Raw genomic sequence first — 23,071 nt, 5'->3', positions numbered from 1 at the left:
AAAAATTAAAAAAAAAAAAAGAACAGAACTTGGCCCATAGCAAGCACTCATAATTGTTATAGAGGTTAAGGGTGTAAACTTCAGAGACAGACTATCTGGGATCAAACTCAGGCTCTGCTGCTTACGAGCTGTGTCACCTTGAGTAAGTCACAAGTTAACCTCTATGACTCAGTTTCATTATCTGTAAAGTAGGTATAATCATAGCATTTCCTCTCAAGAGTGCTGTGAGAATTAAATATATTGATATGTACAGAACTAAAAATGACATCTGACCCATATATAAGTGCCATAAATCACATGGATGCTTGCTGTCATCACCATCATATGCATGGCCCAGATTCTTAGTTACAAAGAAGGAAGAGCAGACAAAAAGCCCCTCCCATGTAAGAGCACTTAAGGAACACCTGTCCCTTCCTGGGCCTGCCTACAGGTAGTTCTATGCTTTCCCCAGCAAACTTGTACCTGGCACAAATCCAAAAGAAGAGGACAGAGGGAAGAATTTAGAGAGAACTAATAATCTCTCTACCTCAGTGTTTTTCTCTGTAAAATGGGGTTAATAACCACACTGAGTCCATAAAGTCACTTTGAAGATTGAATGAGAGGATGGGAAACATTTAGCCTGGCACCTGGCAGATAGACTGATGACCAGGAAGAGGACAAATAGGAGAATACCAGTGTGTTTGGGGCACTAAAGGAGCACAGAACCCAAGTTCCACAGGGCTGAGGTGTGTGTGTGTTGGGGAAGGGGCTGTGGTGGTGCTGTAGTAAACTGTGTTACCTGCCTCTCCCTAAGGAGGATTATATCTTTTCCTGCTCCCTGGAGGCAGTCTTGGATATGTGACTTTTTTTTGGCCAATAGCATGTAACATGTGAACAAGTAATGTGGTACCTCTGGGCAGCAGCTTTAAAACTCTGGACTCATGGTTTGCTGGTCTCTCTTTCGCTGCCTTGGCCACCATGAAATATGTTTTGAGATGGAAATTTGATCATTCTGGAGGGCTGAACCACTGATCAGAGTCATTTTGCTGACTTGCAACTGACACGTGGCACGCATTAGAAGTGAATTTTGCTTTAATCCACTAAAACATGGAATTATGAATTGCATCAACCTGAAAGCATCCTGGTGTTGCTGGGGTCTGAAATCAAGGAAGAGAATGGCAAGGGATGTGTCTGGTAGCTAGGTGGGAGTCAGGTCAGAGCCCTGGAGTACTCAGGTGCTGGAGCTCTGGACTGCAAGTTGTTGGGAAGATGCCTCTGCCAACTCCTCTTGTGCTTAATGGGCCCAGAGTCCTGTGACATATTCTTTGTGTGGAGCCTAATTAAGAGTCACATAACAATAACCAGCTCCAAAATCCTACGTGGCTCCATCTTTGCCAAAAGAAAGACTCACAGTCCTTCCATTTAGTATTTAAAAACCCATATACATGGCCCTGCTTTTCCCACTCCTTACCAACATGAATCGCCCACTGTAACCACAACCATCTACTTAACTGTCTGTGGAACATGTTTTGGCAATCCTATATTTTAGCCTTTGTTCCCATCTTTCTTGCCCACCTGGGTTGACCCTTTTCTCCTTCCAGTGTATCAAAGTCCCAGTGGGAAGTTGCAGACCTTGGAGGGACTAGAGCTCTGGTCCTGGTTCGTTTCATGGCATTCTGCTACCAATTTGTAAAAAATTCTCTTCTAACAAAAAATTTTTAAAAAAATGTTTCCCACAAAAACAAATAAAATGGTAATAGATAAAGCAAAAAAGTTTCTCTTAACCACTTTGGTCCTCATCAGTAAAATGAAGATTATTGGACCAGAGGCTGTCTTGAAGGTGCTGTTCATAACACTTAGGATTTTACATCCCATTCAGCCAAAGTAACTGTTCCTGCCTTCAAACTTCTTTTCTCCTTATTTTGCACACATAAGATGTTGTCTTATGTTATCTAGTATAAATGCCTTTCCCACCTCCACCCTCTTCCTGAACCTCTCCCCACTGACCTGCAGAATTTGCAATCTAAAATGTATTTCTCTTTCTCGGATTCAGGAGAACCTGTCTTCTCTCAGTCTCATATTTCTATGTAGAGGAGCTTCTTCAGTTAACATACTTGGTCTCTCTGGGTGCCTCTGGTCATTTCTCCCCTGGGATAGACTACCAATCTGATTAGTGTTTGGAAGAAGGAACAGGATATCGGTGGCTCAGCCCCCTTGGAGTGTTCTCTTTTGGGAAGTGTCTGCAGAGGATGCCTCTGTCCTTATCTCTGAGGGAGAGACCTGTCAGTTAAGTTTAAGTTTGGCTTAAAATGACAGAAAACCCCAAATGACTGAAGTTTAAGTTAACTAGAAGTGGATTCTTGAAGTCAATGAAACACAGAGGTGAACAGTTTGGGACTAGCATGGCACTTTTTACTGTCTTTATCAGCTCAAGCTGTTTATAACAAAATATCATAGGCTGGGTGGTTTAAACAACAGAAGTGCATTTCTCACAGTTTGGGAGGTTGGGAAGTTCAAGATCAAGATCCAGTTCAATTTTGGGGGAAGGCTCTCTTCCTGATTTACAGATGCTTACCTTCCATTTATGTTCTCCCATGTCAGAGAGAGAGCACCTCTCTCATGTCTCTTCTTATAAGGGCACTAATCTCATTCATGAGGGACTCCACCCTCATCACCTAATTACCTCCCCAAAACCCCATCTCAAAATACCACTGAGGTGGGAGATTAGGGCTTCAGCATGTGAATATGGCGAGGACTCAAACGCTCAGTCCTCTGCCCCCTGAAATTCATGCCTTTCTCACATGCAAAATAAATTCATTCCATCCTTTAAGAGCCCCCAAAGTCTATTCCAGCATCAACTCCAAAGTCTAATATCCAAAGCCTCAACTAAATATCACTCAAATCAGACATGGATGAGACTTGGGGCACATTTCATCCTGAGGCAAAATTCCTCTCTAACTGTGAACTTGTGAAACCAAACAAATTATGTGCTTCCAAAATCCAGTGGTGGGACAGGCATCAGATACACATTTCCATTCCAAGAGAAATGGGAAAGGAGGGAGGGATGATGGGTCTCAAGCAAGACCAAAGCTTAGGGCAAAATCCATGAAATCTTATACACTCAAGAATAATCATCTTCAGCTTGATGCTCTGCCTTACACACCCACTGGGGCAGCAGTCTTAACTTCTAGATCATTCTCGGTATCAAAATCTGTATTAGTTTGGGTTCTCCAGAGACAAAGAGCCATAGAAGGAGAGAGAGAAAGAGAGAACATTGAGAAGTTATCTGCAAGCTGGAGATACAGGGAAGCCAACGATGTAGTCCCAGGTTGGGTTCCAAGGCCTGAGAACCAAGGAAACCAACAGTGTAAATCCCAGCTGGAGTCTGAAGACAGATGTTCCAGCTCTATCAATCAGGCAGGTATATCAAATTCTCCTTTCTTCTGCCTTTTTGCTCTATTCAGGCCCTCAACAGATTCGATAATGCCCACCTATATTTGGGAGGGCAAGCTGCTTTACTAAGTCCATTAATTCAAGTGTTAATCTCATCTGGAAACACCCTCACAAACACATCCAGAAATAATGTTTAGCCAAATATGTGGGCACTTCATGGACTGGTAAAATTGACACATAAAACTAACAATCAAAATATCAGACTCTTTTTCTTGTTGTTTCATTGTTTTTCATTGTCAGCATATAGTTAGGACCTAAGGATGCAATATGGCTTTTTGAATTCCAGCCAGCACCTCCACTTTTCAGTCATCAGGAAGAACAAAAGGATTAAAGAAAGACTTTCCTTTAAGGACACTTCCTAACACATATCACTTAAGGGCAAACACTGTTTAAATTGCATTGAACTACACTTAGGCATATGGCCATACTGAGCTGCAAAGGAGGCTGGGAAATATGGTTTTTATTCCAGGTGACTATGTGCCCCACTAAAGTAAGGGCTTCCCTCATGGCTCAGTTGGTAGACTTATCACCTGCAATATAAGAGACTGCCTGAAATGCATGAGATGTGGGTTCAATCCCTGGGTCAGGAAGATTCCCTGGAGAAGGAAATGGCAACCCACTCCAATATTCTTGCCTCAGAAATCCCATAGACAAAGGAGGCTGGGGGCTACAGTCCATGGGGTCCCAAAGAGTCAGACACAACTTAGTGACTAAACCACAGGGCTCCTAAGAGGACAAAAATGGATGTATCCAAGCCTTCTGAAGGTTAGCCTTAGAACTGTCACAGAATCATTTCTAAAGTATGGGAATTCATTTACTAAAGAAAGATGAATTTATATTAGAGCACTAGCAGTCTTGGCTACCTAATTCGTAAGAGAAATCGTGACAAGCCCATTTGGCCATGGTTTAGAGCCATGTTCTCAGTTTATCAATCATGGAGGAAACATCTGGACCTTCTTGACCTGTCTCTTATGAGGTGCTCCCAGTTGTTTCAAAATTAGATGTGGAAGAAGAGATTTATTTATTGAAACCCAATACCTTCAACATACCTTAGCATATCAGTAGAGGTGGCAACCTAAGTATATCTACCTCAGTGTTGTTCCAGAAGCAGGGTACCAGTACACCAAAGAAACACCGCCCATTCCCATTCCCCCTTACAATAAAAATATTAGAAACAATTACAGATAATATGAGTATTAAAATATAAACATTTTGGTATATAACACAAGCAGCTATATATGAGATTAGCATATCACAATACTGAGAGGCTGCTTTAGAAGCTAAGTGGAAAAATATGGTCTTCTTATTCCCATCCATCCAATTCTAAAGTCAAAGAAAAATGCTAACCACACATTCCCAAAGAGAAAGCAGCTGATCAATACATGCTAACTTACTTAAGGGTCTTGTAGCTTTTTTTTCATTATTAATGTGGTGCTAGAGCCAGCTTAATACTGAATTATCATGATATTTTTACAGAAAGAATTCTATTTTATATTAGATATGTTATTTTGCATATATGACATATACTAGGTAAAGATGTATTAGATACTTATTTTATGTTGGATACAGACAAATCCATCACTTCTGACAAAACACATAAAATAAGTAAGATTGCTTCTCTTATTCACCATTCATTTCATGATTCACTTCATGTCACAAACACTTCATTTTTGACTCATAAAGTACGTCGCAATGGGGTTTGCAAGACTTATAATTATTGAGGCTATTTCTGTGCTGCTATTCACTGCCTTTTCCCAGAGTCTCTGCATTAATAGCCAGTTTTTTCCTCTTCATTATTCAGTATTCGACCAAAGAGAACTGGTGTCAGCCAATCAGCATGTTGGGTGATGACTAATTTGCATTCAAAAGCTTAAAAAATATTGGGTCCTTATCAACAAAAACGAAGCCTGCTGTTACACACTGGGCTCTGAGCTAGGTCAGGGGATATGGTGGCAAATAAGACATGTTTCTGCCCCAGCGGCCTTCCACTGAAAACTGAAACGTTAGATTACCAGAGAGATTTGTGTGTTGATGCAAAATAATTACTGCCACTGACGTCACAGCTAACAAACTGCCTTGTTTTGCACTGAGCTCATTTGAGCTGCAAGACAACCTCAAGAGAGAAATGTCTCTGTGATTAACTTTATTTACAGACCAGGATACTGAGCCCATAGTAAAAAAAAAAAAACAAAAACTAGTCCCCACATCAGAATTGTTTTTAGAAGTCCCACTCCATATGTTCCTCAATTCTGCGAATTCTTTCAAAAAGTCTGAATAAAATAGCATGGAGCATTTTTCAAGCTATGCCTGAATTTTCAACATCTGGATCATTTAGGGCGCTTGTCTCCAGGCAGCCTCCTGGGTTCCATCCCAGGCTGATTGAGTCAGAATCCCGGGAGGGACCGGAGAAGTAGCAGCTTAACAAACACCTCCAGGTGATTCTCCAGCCCTCAGTAATTTGAGATCCACCAGAGGAGGCCCTTCACAGACAGAAAAGGGAAAGAAGAACATTCCAGGCAGGGAGAAGTGCGCAAGCCAAGGTGTGGGGTTATGGACATTCATGGCTAACTCAGAACCCGCAACAAACCAAAATTACCCATCAATTTCTAGATGATGTCATGCGCTAACTACTGAGTTGAAAATCTTAAACAAGGGGCTGAAATAATTTCTAAGTCCTCGATACCCTGAGTTTCTGTGACATCTTTAATTTCTTCAATCACACACAGGCTGAAGCAGCTGGAAGGTCAAAGTCTGCCTCTTTTGAAACCAGCAACATTTAATTTGATCTCAGACACAATCTGCTGCTGGTTGCAAGGGTATGCTTTCATCCTCTGGGAGACTTTTCTCGCTGAGTTACACCCAGGTCTTAAACAAACTGCATATGAGAATAATCAGAGTACAGGACTAGAAACTGGAAGACTAAGGTTCAAATCCTGCCTCAGCCACTGTACTCATTCTGTCTCTTAGTTTGTAAGTCATTGAGCTAGTTTAAGTTAATAGGGGAATTTATCAGAGAGATACGGGTGTCTCATGGGTCCCAAAGACAGATTTGGGCCCCTGGAAAGATTATTCTTTCTCTCTTTTTCTTCTCTACCTTGCTAGACACATCTATTCATCTTTCTTCGCTTTGCCAGAGTAGTTTTATCTGCTGCCCTGTTTATGGGAGGGAACATAGCTGCCCCTCCCAGCAACAGCCAATAGTTGCTCCAGTATTTTTGCCTGGAAAATCCCATGGACAGAGGAGCCTGGCGGGCTACAGTCCATAGGGTCACAAAAAGCTGGACATGATGGAATTGACTTAGCATGCGTGCCCACGTGCGCTATTCACTCACTTCTGTCAGACTCTATTCTAAGCTCTTTATAAGTATTATTTTATTTAATCATTACCATGATACTTTATAGTAAGGATGCCGTAACTTCTCCCTTTATACAGATGAAGAACTGAGACATAGAGAAGTCAAGTTAACTTTCTCCAGAACACATAGCTAGTTCTGTAATGGACTCCAGGCAGGTTGAACTCAGAGCCAATAGATTCAAGCCCTGCCTTGTATCCTTGCATTTCGCTTATCAAAGTTTAATGGCATCTCTCTATCTCATATTTCCAAGTAGAAGCAGAGTGTCCCAGTATGGCAGGGGGTCCTGGTCTCACAGGACCATCATGAATGACAGGGCTGTGCTCACAGAAGTGAAGGCCTGGGGAGTTCCCTGTGCACGAATCCCATGTGCCTACTCATCCAACCAAGAGATTTTCTACAAGTCCGTTCCCATCTTTGGGTTTTAAGCTCTTCTATCATAAAATGAAGGTACTGATTCTGGTCAGTGTTTTCTAGAACATTTCATGAGGTACTGTGCACATAAAAATCTCTGTGGTCTGATGGAAAATGCTGTTTATTCTCCTCTTGGATACTCACAGTGAAAATGTCCCTGAAAAGTCCATTGGTGAAGATAATTGCCTGACCTTTAGACAGCATTTCCCTAATATAATTAACTGCAGAAAATCTCCCCCATCCTTTGTACAGGCCCCAAATTTCCTGCTTTACGGTAACTATGTGGTATACAATGTGCTCAGTCACTCAGTTGTGTCCAACTCTTTGCGACGTCTTGGACCGTAGCCCGCCAAGCTCCTCTGTCCGTGGGATTCCCCAGGCAAGAATACTAGAGTGGGTTGCCATTTCCTCCTCCAGGGGATCTTCCCAACCCAGGGACTGAACCCTTGTCTCTTGCATCTTGTGCATCGGCAGGCAGATTCTTTATCGCTAGTGTCACCTGGGAAGCCCTCACAGTAAGTATAAAGGATTCAAACAGGAACGCTATCAACTTCCTGCCACAGCCCCTCAAATCCACCTACACGCATGTCCCTCCTGCTCTTCTTTGGTTACAACAGCAGAGGGGCTCTCCTCCTTTCTGAGGCTCATGGGCCTGGCTTCCATGCCCTCCTGCTTTTTCAGGAACCTTACACTATCCATTTCTAATTTCTTTCTCTCTCTACCTCCATCTTCGTCTCTCCTGTGTTTCTAAACCTCTGCTCCCTTCCCCCGTAAACCATTTAAACACACCAAAGTGTCTTTCAATCCAAAGAAGAACTCTCCTTGGTCCTCATTTCCTTCTTCAGTTATCTTCTCCTCCCTCCACAGCCAGATGTCTCCAGGAGGAACAATTCTGTAGCACGTCTTCCCGCATAAGCTCTCCAGGCCTTTCCAATCTGTTTTCTGACCCCAAAACAAACCACTTCTAAAATGGTTCTTGCTAGGGTCACCAATGGCCTCCATATTACTCGATACAAAGGCCAATCTCTGGGTCCTCATCTTCCATCTTCTCCCAACAGCATATATCACTGCTTATCCAGCCCTCGGCCCTCTATTTCAAAAAGTCCTGCTAGGAGCTAAGGAACGGAGCCCTCTCTTGCAATCCTCCCTACCCTGACTCAAGGATCTCTATCCTACCTGTGAGTGTCAGAGTCCCTCAAGGTGAGCCCATCACACCCATGGCTCCAGTTATTATCTGCAGCCCAGTCTTCTCCCCTAAGCACCATGCTTGTATCTCTTTCTGTCCACTTGACATCTCAACTTGGATAACTGACATGGGCGTCAAACATATTGTAACCTGATCTTTCCTCTACAATCTGATCCTTTTCCAATGCTCCCCAATTCCTGAGAGGTAATATCATCTACTGAAGCAAGCAAATCAGAAACCTGAGTCATCCTTGTATCTTCCTTTCCTCACCCCCATGTCTACTCCAGCACTAGGTTCGATCTAGTTTAACTCCTTAAATAATGCTCACACACATCCATTTCTATCTGCTTCTACTTCCACCACCCCAGCTGAAATGCCATAATTTATCACCTGCTCTACTGCAAAGAGTTGACTCATTGGAAAAGACTCTGATGCTGGGAGGCATTGGGGGCAGGAGGAGAAGGGGATGACAGAGGATAAGATGGCTGGATGGCATCACCGACTCGATGGACATGAGTTTGAGTGAACTCCAGGGGTTCGTGATGGACAGGGAGGCCTGGCGTGCTGTGATTCATGGGGTCGCAGAGTTGGACACGAATGAGTGACTGAACTGACTGACTGAATATTGCAATAAGTGGTGCCCATGTTTTTCCTCCTAGGCGTTTCCTTTTCTTTCTGCAGATCACAGCTAAGATTAACCTCTATTTAATGCCCTTTGGTAGCTTCCTGGCACTTTCAGGATATAAGTTGAAATCTTTAATATGCCCTGAAAGATCCTGCCTCATCTAGTCCCTGCCCTCCTCCCAGCCTCACCTCTATCCACTCTGCCCCTTGTTCTTGGCACTGTGTGGATAGAGATGAGGAATGCTGAAAACATCCTACAGTGCACAGGATAGCTCCTGCAATGAAGAATTATCCTCAACAGTCAATAGAGCCAGTGTTGAAAATCCTAGTCTAACTCATCCTTTCATCCCCCTCCCTCATGATTGGTTTAAAACTCCTGCAGTGCACAACGGTCTCCTGGCCACTATGATAGGTCCAAGACTGTGCATGTGTATCCTGAATTGGCTCAATCTGATTGCACAGATGGACTTTTCTTTCCATGGCTGGAAGGAAGTGTCTCTCTCTCCCACTTTTTTCCTTACCCCCTCCCTCACCATTGGCTGGAAACAAGAAAGCATGGTGCTCTACCTACCACTGACAACACCTTATGACCACATGAAGAAAGCAGTCCAAAAACACAACTCACACAGCAACGGTGGTATAGCAGAGAGAGAGAGAGAGAGAGAGAATGAACCTGAATTTTATGATTGAGCTACTGGATCAACCGAACCTGAAGCCCGTCTTTACTGTTAACTTCTTATTGTGTGTGTGTGCTCAGTCATGTCCAACTCTTCTTATTACATGAGATAAATAAATGTCTTAGTTCTAGAAGTTCATTTGGAATGTGTTTTTTGTTGCTTGATACTTGAGACTTCCAGTTCATCTGTATGGTCCCTTTCAGTCCTTAAGGATTCAATGATTTTATGATTCTAAAGTCATAAGATCTAAAGGAGCTAAGATCCTTCTAGCCCTGGACATATTAAAAGGAAATGTAAATAATTTTAAGGAGTGCTGGTAGAAGATGGTGGGGAAGAGTACCTTTTCATCACATTAAAGAGTACTTCTTTTCTTGTTTACCACTTGGGCCTCTCCACAATTTATATTCCTGTCAGATTTATTTCAGATATATTCAGGGCATGGCGAAAGCAGACAATTTATTTTACTAAGATGCTGACAGGTGTGTTTGTGATCCCATCAACCTTGCCTTCTGCTTGTTCTTACAGCTCCAGCTCCAAACAGCTGCTTCTTCCCCCACTTCTGATGTGCTAGACATTCAGAAAACATCTATCACCCATCACCACCACCACCACCATCATTATCATCACTATCATCACCCATCACAGCCACAGCTGTCTTAGTCACTTGTCATGACCATTGGGTACTTTCTTTAGGACAAACTAACCCAGATTGCTGACAGAATTTGAACAATAGTAATGATAGCCAAGATGACTGGGAGCTTGTGATACCCAGGGCTTAGCATTTTGTACACCTTCTAGCACTGAACTCTCACAGCCACTGTGCAATGCAGACACTGTTATTAAGCCTATTTTCCAGATAGGTAATGGACCACAGAAAGGCTAAATAAATTGCCTAAGTCTACACATCTGACTTCCCTGGTGGCTCAGATGGTAAAGAATCCACCTGCAATGCAGGAGACCTGAGTTCAATCCCTAGGTTGAGAAGATCCCCTGGAGAAGGGAATGGCAACCCACTCTGGAATTCTTGCCTGGAAAATTATTCCAGGTTACAGAGGAGCCTGGAGGGCTACAGTCCATGGACTTGAACTGAGTCAGACACAACTAACACATACACACATCTGGTAAATGAGGCCCTTTTCCCCTAGATCATAGTAAATAAAGGTAGGATAGACAAAGCCCCTATGGTTTAGTTTGTTTGGATTAAATTATTTTCTAAAGACTTGGATTAATAAACAGAAGACACATAAGATAACCTAACAAGACAATGTGGAGCATGATAAAATGAAAGTCAGAAGTCTTTTCTCCCTCACTTGCTTGTCCCTTTCTAGATGTCCTGTCCAGCTCTGTAAGGTTAACAACTGCTAAAAATTTCTGGAAATTTTTTTGCTTTAATTCCCTTTGCATATGAAAAAAAGTAGTTTTTCCCTTAAATCATATTTTCCAACCCCTTTCCCGCTTTCAGGGCAACACTCTCTTGACACAAACCATCCTTTGCCCTTTTCTGAGTCTTTCCCACCTCCCCTCAACCCCCCAGGCTTTTTTGCCCCCTGCTAGAAGGCAGTAACCACTTATTTGCCAGCTTCAATACAGTCAAGTCATCTCAGACACAATCATGAATGAGAAGATGAGAACTTGGAGACGAGCACCTTGTGATGAGAGAAAGAAAAAAAGAAAGATCAAAAAAGAAAACATCCTAAAAAGCAGAAATTTCCTGAAGAATCTCCCTGCAGCCCTGTTGAGCAGTTTTCTCTTTCTCCCCTCTGAGTAGTCACCCCAAATCCATGGACTCCGCCTCGTTGCCGAAATGTCAGAGTGAAACTTTAGCTGGACAGTTAAATAAACACGAGGTCACTGGCAAAGAAAGACCCTGCCAAAGATCTAAGCTCTCCAAAAGATCCCTGATGAATGCAGTCCCAGTTTGGAAGGCTACCCGTTCTGCTTTCACCCTGAGCTTGTTTATATTTTTGTTGCTGTTCAAGTTCGAGTGAAGTTCTCCCAGAAAAACTTTAGGAAGTAACCTTTCTGACAGGGCCCTCCAAATACACTTGCTTCCAAATGCTTGCTCTGGCTAGAGATGGCACATCACCTCACCCACTGCTAATCTTAGCTCACTTTCCCTCTCTCTACAATATGTTTCAATAGCATCACTCTAAGTATTCATCTTTAGAAAGCCAAATGGAACTTGGGCAGTGGACAGTGGATCTCTCCAGAGCTCAATCAGCGATGCTCACGTTTGAGAAAAAAGCACAGCAATAGCTCAGATAGGTGGAAGAAGACTTCTAAGCCCACGTCTGGAACACTCCATGACTTTGTGTTGACTGGACAGTGACTGAGAGGTTTCTTTGGCTCACAAGTAAGAGACTCAACAAGCTGGTGCAAAACAAGCACAATAAAGCTGCCTCATAATTATATACATAGCATGAGCCCAGAGTTTGACATGAGTTTGAGCAAGCTCCAGGAGATGGTAATGGACAGGGAAGCCTGGCGTGCTGCTGTCCATAGGGAAGCAAAGAGTCAGACACAACTGAGCAACTGAACAACAAAAATGAGCCCAGAAGCCACCCTTTGGTTTTGATTCAGGTAACTAAGGCAGCTCCTTCCCTTATTCCATACAGTAGAAAATGTTAAGGTCTAATTTTGTTTTGGACACAGCAGCTCTGTGTCTCTTTCAACGTCCATCACCTCCACTTTAGTGCCATCTACTTCCTTAGTCAGACTCAACCCCCCAGCTGCCACCAGCGTCACCAGACAAGGTACCTGGTCCTCTGCATTTGTACCACACCTGGACTGACATCCCAAGTTCCATCTTGTGTTTTTCTAGTCTCCAGACACCCTTCATTGATTGATAGTGCTTGATTGGTGAGTCTTGTTCATATTCGAGAGGAAACACTGATGTTTCTGACATGGGTACATAACTGGAGAGTTGGGTTCTGTGTACTTGCGACCCTAGCAAATCTTTCTTCTCCTATCAAATTAATGTGATATTTAGCACTCTCAGGAACTGTATTGGGTTCATTTATTCATTCATTCACTCATTCCACACATATTTGTTGAGCACATATTATGTCCTTGACACTACTGTTGGCTTTGAGATAATTTAGTGAATGATATAAAGACCTTGGCCCTTACACGGCTGACATTCTACTGGGCTAGAGCATGGGGAAGAGTGAAGATAGATACAGAGAACAAACAATAAACATGGAAAATAAGCTAAATTATACAGTATGAGAAGGACTATGAAAAAATGAAAAACGAATAAATCAGAATAAAAGAAATCAGAAGTGATGGAGGAGAGGTCAGATTGCTATCAAAATACAGTGTCTAGGATAGGTCTCAGGGAGAGACCAAACAGGTGGCACAAGAGTCCTTAAGACAGGTGACTCTGGAATACTTCTGCAAGAGAGAGTACAGCTGAAGCCGAATGAAATGGAGGCCAGCAGTGGGAGATGAGGTAATGAGATATGGGGAGGGCAGATGGTATAGGATCTCTCTAAGGACAACAAGGAGCCATTGGACAGAGATAACTATTGCTTTGTTACCTGCCCAGCATATTTTCCATCTGTCATCACACTTCAATTTTCCCACTTCTCCCCCACTCTTAGTCCACATGACTTAGGTGGTGTTGATCAAACCTCATGATCCAGGTTTAGACACTCATGTCTGGCAAATCACTATCCTGGTCACAGTGACTGGCTCAGAGGTGAGCACTGCATCCATGTTAAGCCTGAGATTCAATTCTAGGATTTTGCTGAGCTAAAGGATAAGAGGTATGGTTTTTCTATCTGAGTTGCCAAGTTGATAGAGTAAATTCAGAGCTTTCAGCAACCATTGTAGCAGCATGAAGCAGCAGCTTGCCTCAGAATGATGCCAGCATAGAGCCTAGGAATGGAGAAACACATTCCTGTTGACATCATATGAGCACCTGGATCCAAACTTGCCTGAATCTAGTCTTTCCAGCCTTTTTAGTTATTTTAGTAATTTCCCTTTTCAGCCTGAGCTAGTTCAAGTTAGATTTCTCTTACTTGAATGGAAAAACACTGACCACAAACTAGCACTGATAGAAGCAAATTAAAATTGTCATTTTATAATGGCTTCAATGTCTTGCCTCTTCAACCAAAGAAGTAATTAATGGTGGGCATGATGGCAAGGAATACATGTGAGTCATGGATAAAATTTAAGAGAACTTCAAACTATACTCCTGTCCTCTAACTTTCACAGCTGAAATCATTAAATCTCCACTTTAGTGCATGAAAACTTTTGGTGGAAAACATGGAAATGTTGGAATCATGGGGTCAAATTAAAAATCAAATAATCCTCGAATCTGGATCCCTGTGACTTTTGTAGCCCAGCTCCCCAGTTTTTGACTTTGGCTCCTCCTCCCCTTACGTCTGAGTCCTTTCTGGGTTTGAAGGTGACAGGGGTTTCACTGTGCTTGTCTATAGTAAACAGAATTGTTCACCCCAATTCTTCACACTTCCTTCACTCACAACCTTGCCATGTTTTCTTCATGGGCGCAATGTACTTCCCTACATTTCGACCTTGATTTTAGCTCTATGACTTGCTTTGCCAATAGCATGTAGGCAGAAATAACAGTGTGCTAGTTCCAAGCTTGTGCCTTAAGAGGACTCTCATGTTTCCTTTTACTATTATGGCTTTATTATCATCAGAAGTTATCCTACTGGTCCCCTGAGATGGGTGAGACTGTGTCAGTTCTCTCTCCTGTACCTGCAACAGCCTGAGACTGAGCTAACACAATCTAACTGCAGACCTTCACTTAGAGATGGAGTTACTCACCCAAGTCCAGTCTAGGAGGATAAATCACAGCTAACCCGCAAAAGCATTAGCAATTATAAATGATAATTTTAAGCCACATAATTTTGGGGTGACTTGTTATGCAGCAGTCGCTAACTGATACACTAACTTCCTGACTTCTTTAAACTGGCTTCCAATATCACCCTCCTGGCCCATATTCTTGGACATTCCTTGACTACCTGTACCTCCAAAACATCCTGGGCATCCTTGAATAAAATATTTAGATTCAGTATATCTAAGAAGACCTCTCTTTTCTTTTCTGTAAAAGTATAGGATAAAATACAGGATGCCTAGTTTAATTTGCATTTCAAATTAAAAAAAAAAACATTTAAGGATAAGCACAGTCCAAGCAATAGTTGCAAACTTTTGTCTGAATTCAAATGTAATTAACATTGTGCATTTTTATTTGCTTAATCTAACAATCCTACTCCTCTATTTACCCTGGTGGGCTTTGACAAAAGATAAAGATGAGGCCCCACTCCCAAACACACACACTATATACATGCACACTTAAGACTAAGGATCATTTATTCTATCATTTCATGAATGTTACCAGCAATGAAAGTTTAGAGCTAATTTCTTGGTAAGTCTGTTTGAATAGTTTGCCCTGTAAATATTTTCTCCAAATCCCAAGATGCAGAGGTAAGGGAAGGCAAGAGCTGTTTCCACCACATTCAGTTAACTGAATCAGTGGAAGATCTCCATCTGTTTCTGTATAACTCTCTCTAGTGAAAATCTGTCCATTTTCAATCCATCAGAGGTGAAACACAGAGTTAAATACCAGCAGCCACACATTGGGATCACAAATGCTGCTTATCATTCCTCGGTTCATAGAAGGACCCTATCTTTAATGTCAATTTGATTAAAGGCTTCAGCTTCAAAATAAAATTTGTGTCCAAGGGGCTTTCATTTTCCCTTTGATAAACGGGCAGAATTCACTTTTCCTTAATGTTATTCCAAAGAGCATTGTGTTACAATGGGGGTTTTGTGATGCCCCAAAAAACATTTTTGAAACTGTTCTTATCTTTCCAGGCTCTTGCTAACAGCCACCACAATACTGTTTTCGGTATCAGTGCTCCTACTTAAGTAGACAATCAAGAAATAAGTATCTGGCCTCTGGAAGTTGGATCTCCTGGGTCGGAGAGAGAAAAGTTTGTATATAAATTCTTTTCCATAAAAGGCTTTTTCAAATGACTGAAACATGTAATACCAGGTAACTAGCTCCATATTCATTTTCCATCAGCATTTTGTGAGCACCAACTAGGTACCAGGTGGTTTATAGACCAGGGGTTCTTCACCTTGACTTCACATTAGAATCACCTAGGGAGTGTTTTTAAAAACACTCCTCCCTGGGGCGCACCCTTGGAGAGTCTACCTCAATTAGTTTGGGATGGAGGCTGAGCATTAGTATTTTTAAAAGCTCCCTAAATGGCAAAACTAATACAATATTGTTAAGTTTAAAAATAAAATAAAATTAAAAAAAAATAATAAATTCTTTAAAAAATAAATAAATAAAAGCTCCCTAAAGACTCTAAGGTGGAGGCAGCAGGAAGCAACACTGATATATCTAATTGTGCTTATTCTTCCTGGCAATCTGACCAGAGTGGCAGGAATATCATGCATAACACAAGAGGACTGCTCACTAAAAAGCCACCCCCATCACCGCCTCCTCGAGCTTGGGTCTATTTCATGCTCAATTTCATACCACAACAGCTTAGGACAATGGGAATTTTTTCTTTGAGTTCTTAAAATATGTATAATGCTCAGAACATCTCAGAAAATTAAACCCACCATTCTAAAACATGATAGATATATTTTAAACTTTGTATTAAATATCTAATGTACAAAAAAGGAAAAGAACAGTATAATGAGCCCCCATTATCCATCACCCAACTTAACAATTAGACACATTTTCTCAGTCCTGTTTCCTCTCTGTTTTCCAAGTTTTCTATTCATTTTGTTTTACTCAATTGTTTCAAAGCATATCCCAATCATTATATTATTTATGTGTAACTACTCTAGCATTTATCTCTAACACCTTAGGACTTACTTTGTTCTGGTAAAATAAATGTAACATAACATTTACTATTTTAACCATTTAAGTGTACAGTTTAGTGGCATTAAGTATATTCACTTTGTTATGCAACCATTACCACCATCCATCTCTAGAAATTTTTTCCATCTTCTCCAGTTGAAACTCTGTACCAGTTAAATAACAACTCTTCAACCCCACCTCTTCAAGTTTGTGGCAACCTCTATTCTACTTTCTGTCTCTGGAAATTTCACTAAACTGCTGCTGCTGCTGCTGCTAAGTCGCTTCAGTCGTGGCTGACTCTCTGCGACCCCATGGACTGCAGCCTACCAGGCTCCTCCGTCCATGGGATTTTCCAGGCAAGAGTACTGGAGTGGACTACACTAGGTACCCAGAATAAATGGAATCATACATTTGTCCTCTTGCGTGCCTGGCTTCTTTCACTTAGCAGAATGTCTTCAAACTTCATCCATGTTGTAGCATAAAATGCCTGAGGATTTTGCCTGTAGCAAAATCCAATACTATTTTCATCCTTTACAAAATTAATATGACATTAACATGATAAGTTTCCCTTAAAAGAGCAGTGCCCTCTCACCCAAAACCTAGCACTTTTTTGTGCCATTCATTTGTTAGAGAAAGAAACCAGGTCATTTGTCCTATAGAATTGCCTGCATTTAATTTGTCTGGCTGTATACTTGTTTCCTGGGGAACACCAGGGCTTTCCTGGTGACTCAGATGGTGAAGAGTCTGCTTGCAATGTGGGAGACCTGGGTTCGATACTGGGGTAGGGAAGATCCACTTCAGTATTATTGCTTAGAGAATTCTATGGACAGAGGAGCCTGGAGGGTTACAGTCCATAGGGTCACAAAGAGTCAGACATGACTGAGCAATTAACACCTTCACTTTCATACTTGTTCCCTGGGGAGCACTAAACATGTTCCTCCAACTATTTCTGGAAAGCTGGTGGGTAGATGGAGACACTTGACTAGTGTCCAGTTTGTTGGCAAGATGACTTCATGGGGAGTATAACACAGATCTCATTGTGCCCATTCAGGAGGCCAGTAATGTCTGTTCTACTCTTAATAATGTTATGATTGCTCAGGTGATGTCACCCAATCCTTCCATCCAGGTTCTACGTGATAGGAATTCAACACTGACTGAAGCCACTCTGAGTGTATGACCCCCTACCCAGCTTTTCTAATCTGTTCAAAGGGAGAAACAGGATCAAGGAAGTTTAATGATTTCTTCAATATCATCTGTTTGTCAACAAATATTCATCATGCTCCCACTCCTGGAAGAACTCAAGTGTCTTTCCATGTAAAATTCCATCAGTCCTCCCCATGTTTCCACATGAATCAGTTCTCTAAGAACTTGGAAACTATGAAAGTTACCTAGAGCAGACCACATGCCTCAGGAAGGTAGGTATCTTCTCTATTAATTCTCCACTGAACTCCCTGGATAGAGCATAGCTCCTGGCACAGAACAGACAGCTGACAAAGATTTGCTGTATGAAAGGAAGAGTGAGTGAATGAAGTGAATGCTTAATTAACCTCATCAAAAGATGCATGGATTTTGGGCACTTTTCCAAACATATGTTTCTCCATCTCCTTTACATATATACATCTTCATAAAAGAGTGTCCAAATAGTTCTTATTTGATTCTGTCCATGATTCCATCCCAATATGAATCTTAGATATTTGTGAAGAGCAGTGTGATCTTTTGCCAACTGCCTCTTCTGGGATATCTCACAAGGAGTTGAGGAATGGCTTTGATTTCCCCAAAAAGCTTTGAAGTCTCTTACCTGGATGCTCTGTTGCCCCTCTACAATTTCCAGACAGCAGCCAGGCTTAAATTTGTCAAGAGAAATTCTGATCATGCCATTCTATCACGGAAAATGTTTTAAATGTCCTTCCATTGTTCTTAAAATACAGCCCAAACTCTGAACTGGGATCCTCAAGTTCCTGCCCATCCCACCTCATGGACATCTCTCCAGCCTCATCTCTTAGCCTCCCTCTTCCCACAAAGGCCTCCTTTCATTCCCCTGACCGCAGAACCTGCAGCCCAGTCCCATCTGAGGCCCTTACACCTGCTACTTCCTCTGCCTGGCCTGCTCCTTCGCAGCTCTTCCTAAGGTTTGTGTATCTTCACCCTTCAGCTCTCTGATCAACTGCTCTGGGACAACCTTGTTTAAAATGGCCCTCCCCTGGTTACACTCCATTCCATCAACCTGGGTATTTGCTTTATAACACTGTCACCATCTATCACCACTGCCCAGGATTTAACTCCCAAGGCTGTGACTTATTCTTGGACCTAAATATTCATATTATTTCTCAGGTCATACATGGACTCTGCTTTGTTCTCCCTGCTTCTCCATCTGGTTTATTCTTATCCACTCTCCTCCCACCCTCCCACCCTAGGAGTTAGAGTCCTGTGCCTTATCCCAGGCCCTGTGCTAGGACCACGCTGCTGCTACAACCTGGTGAGCTTCTTCTGGATCTATCCCATGTCTCCCATCAAAGTCTTGCCCATCCCTCTCCCCTGATCCTTTGTCCAAAGTGACCAGTGCCTGCATGACAGGTCACGTTAAAGGCTGTTACACCAAGAACAAGCAAATTTGTTCTGCTCCTCCTCCATGGAAACAGGGTAGGGTGTCCCCAAGATCTTAAAAAGGAAGAGGAAGTGGGTCTGTTGCTCACATAAACACTTTAAATGAAAAGAAATGTCAGCATTTTAGCTTTGAACTATTAAGTTAACCACATGAAACTGCTGGTTTGCTACCTACCAAAAATAGAAGATTTATGTCACTCAGCCCCACCTCTCTCGGCTCGCTTCTCCCACCCAGACATGGCACACGAAACTATTGTCAGCTGTCCTGAACTAATTTGGAGTGAAGAAAATATGGACCATAATTAAAGGGTGAAGGCTGGGACAAAACTTGATGGAAGAGAAAGCCTTCCCAATCATTTTGCTATTGCTTAGGACACTTGAAACCAAGGATCAGAAGGAAATATTGGTCATTCATTCACTCCCTCAGCACAAATGCATTAAAGTCGTACTGTACACTAGGTGTTATGCTTTTAACCTCATATTCTCTTTACACTTTCTTTTAAATCTCAGTCTTAGTCTTCCTTTCAAGGAAGGCCTTTGTGTTGTAAGAGGAACAGCACTTGTTTAGAGTAAAAACAACAAACAAACAAACAAACAAACAAAAAACCCATGGCTCAGCTCCCAGGGGAGTTCTTAATTAGCTGGATGACTGTGGGGGAAGTTTCAGGCTTTCTCTGAGTTCTCCAGTCCCTCACTAATATGTGTTCTCAATCGCTCAGTCGTGTCTGACTCTCTGCGTCCCCAGGGATGGCAGCCCGCCAGGCTCCTCTGCCCATAGAAGTTTCCAGGCAAGAAGACTGGAGTGGGGTAACTCCAGGGGATCTTCCCAACCCATGGATATAACCCGGGTCTTTTCCATCTCCTGCACTGACAGGCAGATTCTTTACCACTGCACTGCCTTGGAAGCCCCTGCTCATTAATAGAATTATGTCTATTCCAACTTGAACAAACTGATGGCTTTTAAATCAGAGGCCATAGCTGCTCTGAGGAAACTTGAAAATAAATAAAAGGTTTATGAGAAAAGGAGTGAGGGGAACTTGCCCACAGTGAGTGCACTTGTCCCATGGATCAACTTATTTCATCCTGAAAGTATGATGTGGGTATTTTTTTAGACCCATTTTGTCAATAAGGTCTAAAAAAAATTGATTAAATGGGTCTAAAAATATATCCACATCATACTTTCAGGATGAAATAAGTTGATCCACAGGGCAAGTACACTCACTATGGGCAAGTTCCCTTCACTCCTTTTCTCATAAACCGTTTATTTATTTTCAAGTTTCCTCAGAGCAGCTATGCCCTCTGGTTTAAAGGCCATTGGTTTGTTCAAGTTGAAACAGACATATTAAGTTGGATAAATGTCTGGGGTAAGGTTCATCGACTCCAGGTTAAGAGCTCCTGATGTATGTTTAGACGCTTCAATACTAGGTGGATGACTCTGACCCCAAATGATCAACGTCTCTGTTTGCTTTCTTGTTCTATTTTTGGATGTTGTATAAACACACCAATATCAAAGAGCAGTGTCAGAGTTTTGCTGTAACACTGGACTTTGCCACTGCCCAAAGCCCTTGGCTAGTGTTATCACTGATCATGACTAATCGTTGGCAAAGCTGCAAGGAAGAGTCCCTCTCATATCCAGCCTGAGGAAGTGTAACTTGAGAACACTTTTTGGAAGACAATTTAAAAGTCCCATTAAAAACTCAGAAATGTATATAACTTGTATATTATAAATTCACCATTAAGAATATCTGGTGGGATGGACTTAGAGAACAAACTTATGGTTGCCAGGGAGGTGGAGGTGGGAAGGGATAGTCAGGGAGTTTGGGATCAATGTGTACTCACTGCTATGTTTAAAATGGATAGCCAACAAGGAACTGCTTTACAGCACAGGGAACTCTGCTCCATGTTATATGGCAGCCTGGACGAGAGGAGTTTAGGGGAGAATTGATACATATGTTTGTCTGAGTCCATGTGCTGTCCACCTTAAACTATCACAGCATTGTTGGGCTTCATAAGCTATAGTCCAATATAAAATTAAAAGCTTATAAAAATGAATATCTGGTGAGAAAGTAATTTATTAGATGTTTGTTTATAAAAACTTGAGAAAGAAAGTGAAGTCGCTCAGTCGTGTCCTACTCTTTTTGACCCCATGGACAGTAGCCTGCACCAGGCTCCTCCGTCCATGGGATTTTTGAGGCCAGAGTACTAGAGTAGGTTGCCATTTCCTTCTCCAGGGAACCTTGCCGACCTGGGGATTGAACCCAGGTCTCCCACATTGTAGACAGACAGTTAACCGTCTGAGCCACCAGGGAAGTAGGAAACCTCAATATCCAGTCAGAGGCTTAATTAAATCAGGTGTGATTACCTATAAAATATAATACAATTGGGCCCTCAGAAATCTCACAATAAAATGAGAAAGTGCAATCCATTGCTAACTGAAGAAAGCTGATTATAAAATAGCACAGCACAGTGGTTTTTTGTTTTTTGTTTTTAATACCAAATACACCAAAAGTTTACCAGTCCTTATGTCCATTGCTGTTGCTAAGTCACTTCAGTTGTGTCCGACTCTGTGTGACCCCATAGACAGAAGCCCACCAGGCTCCCCTGTCCCTGGGATTCTCCAGGCAAGAACACTGGAGTGGGTTGCCATTTCCTTCTCCAATGCATGAAAGTGAAAAGTGAAAGGGAAGTCACTCAGTTGTGTCCGACTCTTAGCAACCCCATGGACTGCTGCCCACCAGGCTCCTCCAACCATGGGATTTTCCAGGCAAGAGTACTGGAGTGAAGTGCCATCATCTTCTCCACCTTATGTCCATAGGGGAGGATTATTGGTGATTTTTGTCATACTTTGTGCTTTTCTATATTTTCCAAATTTCTTGCAATCTATATAAAGTCCTTAAAATACTTTTGAAGCTAGAGGGTTAGGGGAGAGATGTATCTTTTTGTTTCTAAGTAGTTAATTAAAAAACAACTCTTTAAATAGCACTTTAGGGGGTCCACCAGCTTCCCTGGTGGCTCAAAGGGTAAAGCGTCTGCCTGCAGTGCAGGAGACCTGGGTTCAATCCCTGAGTCAGGACGATCCCCTGCAGAAGGAAATGACAACCCATTCTAGTATTCTTGCCTGGAAAATCCCATGGTCGGAGGAGCCTGATAGGTTACAGTCCATGGAGTTGCAAAGAGTCGGACACGACTAAGCGACTTCACTTTAGGGGGTCCAGTGGTCCCGTGTGGTACAGTTGTTAAGATATCACCTTTCCATACAGGGCATGTAGGTTCTATCCCTGGTTGAGGAGCTATGCTCCCACATGCCTCACAGCCATTAAAAAAGAAAAATCGCACTTTACCATGGGGGAACAGGGCAGGGAGCAGGAACTTCTGAACTGATGGAGACAAAATGGCCACTGTTACATCATCATTATGAAAGATTTAAGAAACAGCCTTGCTGGTATTTCCATGTTTTATATTAGTGCATGTTTAAAGGATGTTGTAGTAAGATTTCCAGGCTACATGTAAAAAAGATCATGACCAGTTGCATTCAACTCAGTGAAGTGGCTCAGATGATTAAGAATCTGCCTGCAAAGTAGGAGACCTGGGTTTGAATCCTCGGTTGGGAAGATTCCCTGGAGAAGGAAATGGCAACCCACTCTAATATTCTTACCTGGAGAATCCCACAGACAGAGGAGCCTGGCGGACTACCATCAGACACAACTGAGTCAGACATAATTGAGCGACTAACACATACACACACCACACACACACATACACACACACACACACAGTGAAGAGTACACTGGAAGGTCAGGGCAGGAGGAATCTTAGAAATCAGTTTGTTTTACTTCATTTTCTAGGTGAGGCATCCAAGCTCAGAGGAGTCAAGTAACTTGTCCTAGGCTGAAGAGCTAGTCATGTTCTTATACATGGCACTATGTAGCAAGTA

This window comes from Bos indicus, chromosome 5 (assembly GCF_029378745.1).
Source record: "Bos indicus isolate NIAB-ARS_2022 breed Sahiwal x Tharparkar chromosome 5, NIAB-ARS_B.indTharparkar_mat_pri_1.0, whole genome shotgun sequence".
Classification (NCBI taxonomy): Eukaryota; Metazoa; Chordata; class Mammalia; order Artiodactyla; family Bovidae; genus Bos; species Bos indicus.
This window is presented reverse-complemented; position numbering follows the sequence as displayed.